General features: G+C 38.8%; 1 non-coding gene across 1 annotated transcript; it reads left to right on the forward strand.

Annotated features, from left to right (window-relative positions):
• Positions 1-6025: 6025 nt before the first annotated feature.
• LOC118575066 lies at positions 6026-6190 on the forward strand. The gene has a single exon (XR_004943845.1). It is a non-coding gene; the product is annotated as a U1 spliceosomal RNA (small nuclear RNA).
• The last annotated feature ends 2631 nt before the right edge of the window (positions 6191-8821 follow it).

Below are 8821 nucleotides of genomic sequence, written 5' to 3' on the forward strand. Positions count from 1 at the left end.
CCATCATTCTCAGCCCCTGTCAGCTTTAATCCAGCACTAAGAATTGCCTACTGTCTCAGGTGTCTGGTATGTTGAAGAAACAATTCTGGGAATATTTTTTGCTATCTAACTCACCCATCTGCCCAATGGCTAGACCTGCAAGTTGCCTGTCTCTGTTTACATTGTTCAAAGTGCAACCTGGAGCTTGAAACTAAAAAGACACAAGGATGAATGCACATGGTGAATGCAAAATGTGTCAAGGCTGTCTCCTATTTAAGCATTTGCCAGAGATGGATGCATACTATCATTGAAGGTATTTTTCTTTATTAATATCCTAAGTGTGATTTCTCTCTGGGAAGTCAATATTAATTCTAGGAGAGCAAGAAATTCCATCCTGTTAGAAAAATGTTTTTGGAGACAAGCTCTTTTATGTTGTCTTGGGTGTCCTTGATTCCATTCTCTTGCTCTCCAGGCCAGTGATCTCATTATTCTCTATATTCCACCTTCAAAATTCTTAAATTTAATGACTGTACCACCTCAGAGTTTTAAAATTATCCATTTGAGCCATGTAGTTGACTATCCAATGCAGTCACCAGAAAAGGTTTTGCATGTGGAGCATTGCTTCTGACTCCAGATCAAATAACAGAAATAGTTTATTGTGCTCACTACAGGGGGAACCAGAGTAGACTGCTGGAGTCACTATTATAAAAAAGACCTGATTATGGTAGCAAGAGTTGTTTTTTATAATTTCTTATCATGTTTTAATTTATGTCACATAAATGATCACAGGCCAGATTGTGTGAGTGTAGAGTTTTGGAAAATTTTCTTGAGCCAATGAATATTGTATTTGCAATTAGGCAATTATCCTATGCAGATATGTCAATCCTGCTTGACACAGTTTATGTCAGCTCAGAGGTTTGAGAAACAGGTCAATGAATATAACTCAATGTGCCAATTATAGACCTCAGCAGCTAACGTATGCAAATGAGCAAGACCAATCTATCTCATATTAATGACATCCCCTCCACTAGGGAAAGGCCTATTCTTTTTCAAAATCAATATTGCTAATTTTTTTTATCTTAACAATACATTATTTATATCATTGTAAAGATTGCTTATTGATATCATATATAGTGTATTACTGCTCTTATCTCTGTTTCTGTTCTCCAATGTCTCTAGGTAATCAGTAGTTTTATTCCTTTTCTCTCAAGTGAGGTTGACTATTGGATTTCTGTGTAGAGCAATGTCTCCTTTAGTTTAAGCTTTCCTCATTCTTTTATTTTATTTATTATTATTATTATTATTATTATTATTATTATTATGTGTTTTAATTTTATACATCAGCCATGGGTTCCCCTGTCCTCTCCCTTCCCGCCCCCACCCCCACTTTTCCCCCAGCCCCTCCCCTCCATTCCCATCTCCTCCAGGACCAAGACACCCCTGGGGACTCATTTAAACCTGGTAGATTCAGTACAGGCAGGTCCAGTCCCCTCCTTCCAGACTGAGCAAAGTGAGCCTGTGTAAGCCCAAGGTTCCAGACAGCCAGCTCATGCACTAAGGACAGGTCCCGGTCCCACAGCCTGGGAGCCTCCCAAACAGTTCAAGCTATTCAATTGTCTCACTTATCCAGAGGGTCTGATCCAGCTGGGGGCTCCACAGCCGTTGGTTCATAATTCATGTGCTTCCATTCATTTGGCTATTTGTCCCTGTGCTTTTTGCAATCTTGGATTCAACAATTCACGCTCTTGCAGTCCCTCCTCCTTCTTGACAGTTGGACACCTGGAGCTCCACCTGGGGCCTGGCCTAGGATCTCTGCATCCACTTCCATCAGTTATTGGATGAGAGTTCCAAGACGACTGCTAGGGTGTTTAGTCATCTGATCACCAGACTAGGTCAGATCAGGCCCTCCCTCGACCACTGCCAGCAGTCTACAGAGGATATATCATTGTGGATTTCTGGGCACCTCTCTAGCACTCTGCCTATTCCTGTTCTCATGTGGTCTTCATTTATCATGGTCTGTTATTCCTCGTTCTCCCTTTCTGTTCTTGATCCAGCTGGGATCTCCTGCTCCCCTATGGTTTCTTTCCCTCAAATCTTGCCCTTCATTACCTCCCACTGTCGTCTAGGTTGTTCATGTAGATTGGAGCAGGACAGAGGGTGTGCACAAGGGTTGTGTAGAGGTGTTGTGAATGCCTTGGGTGGAATGAGGTCATCTGGATGGAGGGAACTGAGTTGGCATGCCTGATGGGCTTCCCATTCCAAGCCCGCAGTGTGGGACTAGATCTGGCTGGGTTAAAGGTTGGATATGGTATGCAAGAGGCATATGGATTGAAGCATAGGTACAGTGGGTTCTGGCAGAAGTTTAGAGATTAGTTTTGGTGTAGGCAGGGATGGCCATACAAAGCCTGGACATTTTATGTGGGACCATTTTATGTGGGACCTCCCTATATGTGACAGTTTGAGTAGGTTATATGGGGAAGATGGGGAGGTTCAGGGAGACTTGTTGAATGAGGCCCTGGAAAAGATGTGGATTATCAGTCTGGGTGGAGACATTGGATGTCAAATTTCCTTATTTATTATTGAAAATATTTTCATAGTTTTATGGTGCCACAATATTTATAGTCCCTTAAATAATTACTACATATTATTCAGTTTTAATTTTATTTAAGTACTGAGTTACTAATTAAAAAAAGAAATTAAGTATAAGTAATCATTATTCATTTTTTAATAACCAACTGTAGACTACAAACAATCCAGTTTGTCCACAATATGAAAGATGTTTAGTTCATAAACTGGGGAGTATTTCTTGTTTATGGCATTTTAAAATTATGTTTTCTTACTTATCATGAAAAAAATTGTTTCCCTAAGAGACCCACTGATAGGGAGTAAAATGAAAAAGACTTTATTTTGAATATAATTTGATATTTCCTTTTCTCGCATTAAAATTCATTTTAAAATGTCAAAATAAACATACCAAGCCAAATTTGCTTTTCTTGATCATGTTTGAAAAGTGATAACTCTATTAAGTCTCTAAAGAATTGTTAAATGTGACTGTTTCTCACTTAGGGAATAAATTTTAAATAGTCATGTTTATGATTATTTGTCTTGTAATTTTATTTAATCTCATATGCAGCCACAATTTTATTGGTTTTTCTTACCCATGCCCCTTGAAATGATGAGTTAGGTATTGGGTGATTTGTAAATTCCATTCTGCCATCCTCTTTTTAAATGGATCATTATATGAAGTGCCACGATTATTTAATTTAATTTAGAATTTATGTTAATATGAAAACATCACAATATAAACTTAAATTCAGAAATAAGTAATGCAATTGTTTACTTCAGTTCATTAGGATAACCATGCCATTATTGAACCATTAGTAGATGGTCATTTTAATTTCTTTATTATGTTTTTGTTGTAAGCAGATATAGCAGAAGGCCTTAACACCAGTGTGTTTATTTTAAGGAGAAAGTTTGATTGAGCATTCTCCTAGCATTGACATGTATGCAGCTCTAGTTTCAAGGCAAAATTGAGTCCCATAATGACAACTTCTTCTGCATCTTTTAGGGTAACAATGAATGCTTCAGACCCCAACATTATTAATTAGTGTACCAAGTTAAGAAACAGCTCAATGAAACATGTCTAATCCTTGAATGAGAGGACAAAATAATAAATGTGAGATTTTATTCATGTCACATCATGTTGATAAAATTTTAGGATCTTTTAAAAGGTATCTCATATTTTCAGAGATACATAAGAGCATACATACTAGGTAAGGAATTTCCGAATATATAGTAAAATTCCAAGGAAAACAATACAAAAATAATGGAACAGTAACATCTCTGTAGGTCTCAAATCATAGCTGTGTATGTAACCAAGTGACACTTTTTCTTTCACTTCTACATGTGTGAACTGAAGTTTTAGTTAATATCATCTTCTACTTCTTTGCACAGTGAGCAGTCAGACTAGACTATGTGCCATCAATGAAATGACTGAACTGTGGGAGAGAAAGAAATGAAGCAAAAAGCCAAGATGAAGTAGAGTGGGAGCAAACGGGAATTAGTTCAGGCTGTCAAAGGAAGAGAAAATTCCCGTGGTATTCAGAGTGTGTTCTACTATGTCATTGCATAAATTTTAACACATTGAATGATCTCCTTTACTAGTATCATTTGGAATCAAGGAGTGGATTTATAAAGGTTTTCTGAGGTCAAGTAGTCCATCCTTTCTCTAAGTATAGAGATTACTTCTATGCATCTCTTTTCATGGTGTAGAAGTAATATTGCCATTCTTTTGAAAAGCTGTTGGTTGGAACTTACTGTAAAAAATGCTACAACATTGTGATTAGGTTATTCAACACGTCAGGTATTTATAAGGCTGGAAAACTTACTCCATATTAAAATACTTTGTGCATAAAATAGGTACTACAAGTTATTAAATTAGGAAAGATGACAATATCTTTTCATAATGAAGGAGAAATTAAAACATTCTCAGATGAAAGGAAAGTAAAAGAATTTGTTGACTGTAGGTGTATCCAAAAATCAAAAAAGGATTACATTTTACTTGGTAGAGAAGAAGTAAAAGAGATGATAGATTAATAAGAAAGGAAGTAGAAATAGAGAGTATATGTAAGTATGAGTGTTGTCCTTGTCTTTAGGTTATATTAATCTACAGACATTACAGAATTACTAAAGGACACTAAGAATGATTCTACATGCATAAATTTGATAGCTTAGGTTAATCATTTCTATTTTTAAAAAGCCCCCTACTATTTAGTATCAAATTATTTACATATACAACTATTACAAAAGTATAAGTAATAATTTTAAAACACCTAAAGTAAGAGATATGTCTATACACTAATTTTCAATGAATAATGTCATAAAAATGTAAAGAATTGTCACTACTTAAGTACTACTCATACCAGAAGACTAAAAGAAGGAACACTGCTTTTTACTTTCATTAAGCCAATATGGCCTTTAATCAGAAGCAGATAAGTAAAGTAATAATGAGAAAACCAAAGATGAATACTCCTTATGAGTATAGACAAAATTCTTAACAAGACATTAGAAAGTACAATTCAGAAATACTTGAATGAAAATGGAGACAGTAACCAAGAAAGTTTTATCTTGCTTTTCTAGCAAGAAGCACACTCCTGCTTTGTAGTGTCTCCAATACAGCAGGAAAACTGAGCTTGCTCAGACAAAAGAACTGTGCTTCCTACACACACAGGCCATATGTAGTTCAATACTCATTAGGAAACTGATGAGAACAGCAGCTCCTCTTTCTTCTGATGCCCTGCACTCACTGGGCTCTTTGCACTGTGTATTTCTTTGGGGGCCCAAGCGTGACCTGAAATGAAGTGTTGCTTGTAGGAAGACAGACAGCATGGGATTAAAGGCGTTTAGGAAAAGAAAATCTACCCAGACTTTCCTTACAAGAAACACTCTGCTATGGAGCAAGAAGCAGGCTACTGCTTTCCAGTGTTTCCAATACAGCAGGAACACTGAGCTTTCTCAGACAAAATAACTATGCTTCCAACACAATGCAGGCTATCTAGTTCAATACTCACTAAGAAACTGATAACAGCAGCTCCTCTTACATCCAAGATGATGGATGCACTTGCTGGGAACAGACACCAAGGCGCTTTGCACTGTTTGTCTCAATGGGAGCCCAAAGCGTGACCCTAAATGAGTGTTGCTTGTAGGAAGACTGACAATATGGGCTAAATTCTGTTTCAAAAGGAAAATTCAACCCAGAGCTTCCTTACAAGCAACACAATCTGCTTTGGAGCCAGAAGCTCGCTTCCACTTTCCAGAGTTTCCAATACAGCTGGAACAGTAAAATAGCTCAGAACAAAAGAACTGTACTTCTTACAAACACGGGCCACATCTAGATCAAGTCTGCTTAGGAAATGGATGAGAACAGCAGCTCCTCTTGCATCCAATGCACTGCATTTGCTGCAAATAGATGCGAGGGCTCTTTGCACTGTGTATCTCGAAGGGAGCCCAAGAATGACTTGGTTTTCCCAAAAAGAAATGTTGCTTCATACTTACCTGGCAGGGGAGATACCATGATCATGAAGGTGGTTTCCCCAGGGCGAGGCTTATCCATTGCACTCCAGATGTGCTGACCCCTTCAATTTCCCCAAATGCGGGGAAACTCGACCGCATAATTTGTGGTAGTGGGGGACTATGTTCGTGTTCTCCCTGAAATAGAAAAATAAAACAAATAAAAAATTTAAAAAAATGAAATGATGCTTGTAGGAAGAGAGAGACCATGGGATTAAACTCCGTTTAGGAAGGCAATGCAAGCCAGAGTTACCTTATGAGAAACACACTCTGCTTTCTAGCAAGAATCATGCTAGAATCATACTAGCAGGAATAGTGAGCTTGCTCAGACAAAAGTACTGTACTTCCTACATACACGGGCCATATCTAGAAAACTCTGCTTTGGAAAGTGATATGAACAGCAGCTCCTCTTACATCTAATGGGCTGCTCTTGCTCAGAACAGACATGAGGGCTCTTTGCACAGTGTATCTCAATCTGAGCCCAAGAGTGCCTGGGTTTCCCAGAAATGAACTGTTGTTTGTAGGAAGAAAGACAGCATGGGAATAAACTCCGGTTTTGAAGGCAAATTGAACACAGATTTCCCTTAAAAGAAAGACACTCTGCTTTTGGAGCAAGAAACACGCTCCTGCTTTCCAGAGTTTCCAAAACAGCAGGAAACGTGAGCGGGCTCAGAACAAAAAGAACTGTGTTTCCTACACATAAGGACCTTGTCCAGTTCAACTCTGCTTATGAAACAGATACTAACAGTATTAACTCTTAATTAAGGGCACTTCAATTGCTGGGAAGTAACGTGTGGGCTCTGTGCACTATGTATCTCAATGTGAACCCAAGAGTGACAGGGTTTACCCGAAATGAACTGTTGCTTGAAGGAAGACTGACAACATGGGATTTACCTCCATTTCTTGAAGGGAAATTCAAACCAGGGTTCCCATACATGAAACACACTCTGCTTTAGAGCAAGAAGCATGCTCCTGCTTTCAGTGTTTCCAATAGAGCAGAAACAGTGAACTTGCTCAGAACTAAAGAACTCTGCTTCTTACACACGTGCCTTATTTAGATTAACTCTGCTTAGGAAATTGATATGAACAGCAGCTCCTCTTACAGCTAATGGGTTGCCCTAGCTCAGAACAGACACGAGGGCTCTTAGCACTATGTATCTCAATGAGAGCCCAAGAGTGATTGGGTTTACCAGAAATAAACTGTTAGTAGGAAGACAGACAGCATGGGAATAAACTCTGTTTTCAAAGGGAAATTGAATGCAGATTTCCCTTATGAGAAAGACACTCTACTTTTGTAGCAAGAAGCATGCTCCTGCTCTACAGAGTTTCCATACAGCAGGAACATTGAGCGTGCACAGAACAATAGAATTGTATTTCCTAAACATTTGGACCATATCAAGTTCAACTCTGCTTATGAAACAGATACGAACAGCAGCTCCTCTTACTTCCAATGCGCCACAATTGCTGGGAAGAATCATGTGAGCTGTGTGCACAGTGTATTTGCATGTGAGCCAAGAGTGACGGGGTTTACCAGAAATGAACTGTTGCTTATAGGAAGACTGATAGCACTGTATTTACCTCTGTTTTTGAAGAGAAATTCAAACCAGAGTTCCCATACATGAAACACATTCTGCTTTGGAGCAAGAAGCATGCTCCTGCTTTCAATGTTTCCAATAGAGCAGAAAAAGTGAACTTGCTCAGAACTAAAGACCTCTGCTTCCTACACACATGCATTATCTAGATTAAACTGCTTAATAATCTGATATGAACAGCAGGTGCTCTTACATCTAATGGGCTGCTATTGCTCAGAACAGACTAGAAGGTTTTTGCACTGTGTATATCAATGGGAGCCCAAGAGTGAAAGACAGACAGCAGGGGAATAAACTCTGTTTTCCAAGGGAAATTGAATGCAGATTTCCCTTACAAGAAAGACACTCTGCTTTTGCAGCAAGAAGCACGCTTCTGCTTTCCAGAGTTTCCAATACAGCAGGAACCCAGAGCATGCTCAGAACAAAAAAACTGTGTGTCCTACACATAAGGACCATATCCAGTTGAACTCTGCTTATGAAATTAATACAAACAGCAGCTCCTCTTACATCCAGGGCTCTGCAATTGCTGGGAAGCAATGTGTGAGCTCTGTGCATTGTGTATCTCAATGTGAACCCAAGAGTGACAGGGTTTACCAGAAATGAACTGTTGCTTGCAGGAAGACTGACAGCACGGGATTTACCTCCGTTTCTTGAAGGGAAATTCAAATGAGGGTTCCCATACATGAAACACACTCTGCTTTAGAGCAAGAAGCATGCTCCTGCTTCCAGAGTTTCTAGTACAACAGGAAACGTGAGTGTGCTCAGAAAAAAAGGAACTGTGTTTCCTGCACATACGGACCATATCTAGTTCAACTCTGCTTATGAAACTGATACAAACCACAGCTTCTCTGACACCCAATGCTCTTTAGTTAATAGTGAGAAATGTGTGAGCTTCGTGAACTGTGTATCTTCATTTGAGCTGAAAAGTGACTTTGTTTACCTGAAATGAACTCTTGCTTGTAGGAAGACACAGAGCCTGGGATTTAACTCCATTTCTGAAGGGAAATACACAGCACAGTTCTCATCCATGAAACACACTCTGCTTTAGAGCAAGAAGCACGCTCTTGCTTTCTAGAGTCTCTAATACAGCAGGAAAAGTGAGTGTGCTCAGAACAAAAGAAGTGTGTTTCCTACAAATACGGATGATATCTAGTTCAACTCCGCTTATGAAACTGATAGAAACT

This window comes from Onychomys torridus, unplaced genomic scaffold, assembly GCF_903995425.1.
Source record: "Onychomys torridus unplaced genomic scaffold, mOncTor1.1, whole genome shotgun sequence".
NCBI lineage: Eukaryota > Metazoa > Chordata > Mammalia > Rodentia > Cricetidae > Onychomys > Onychomys torridus.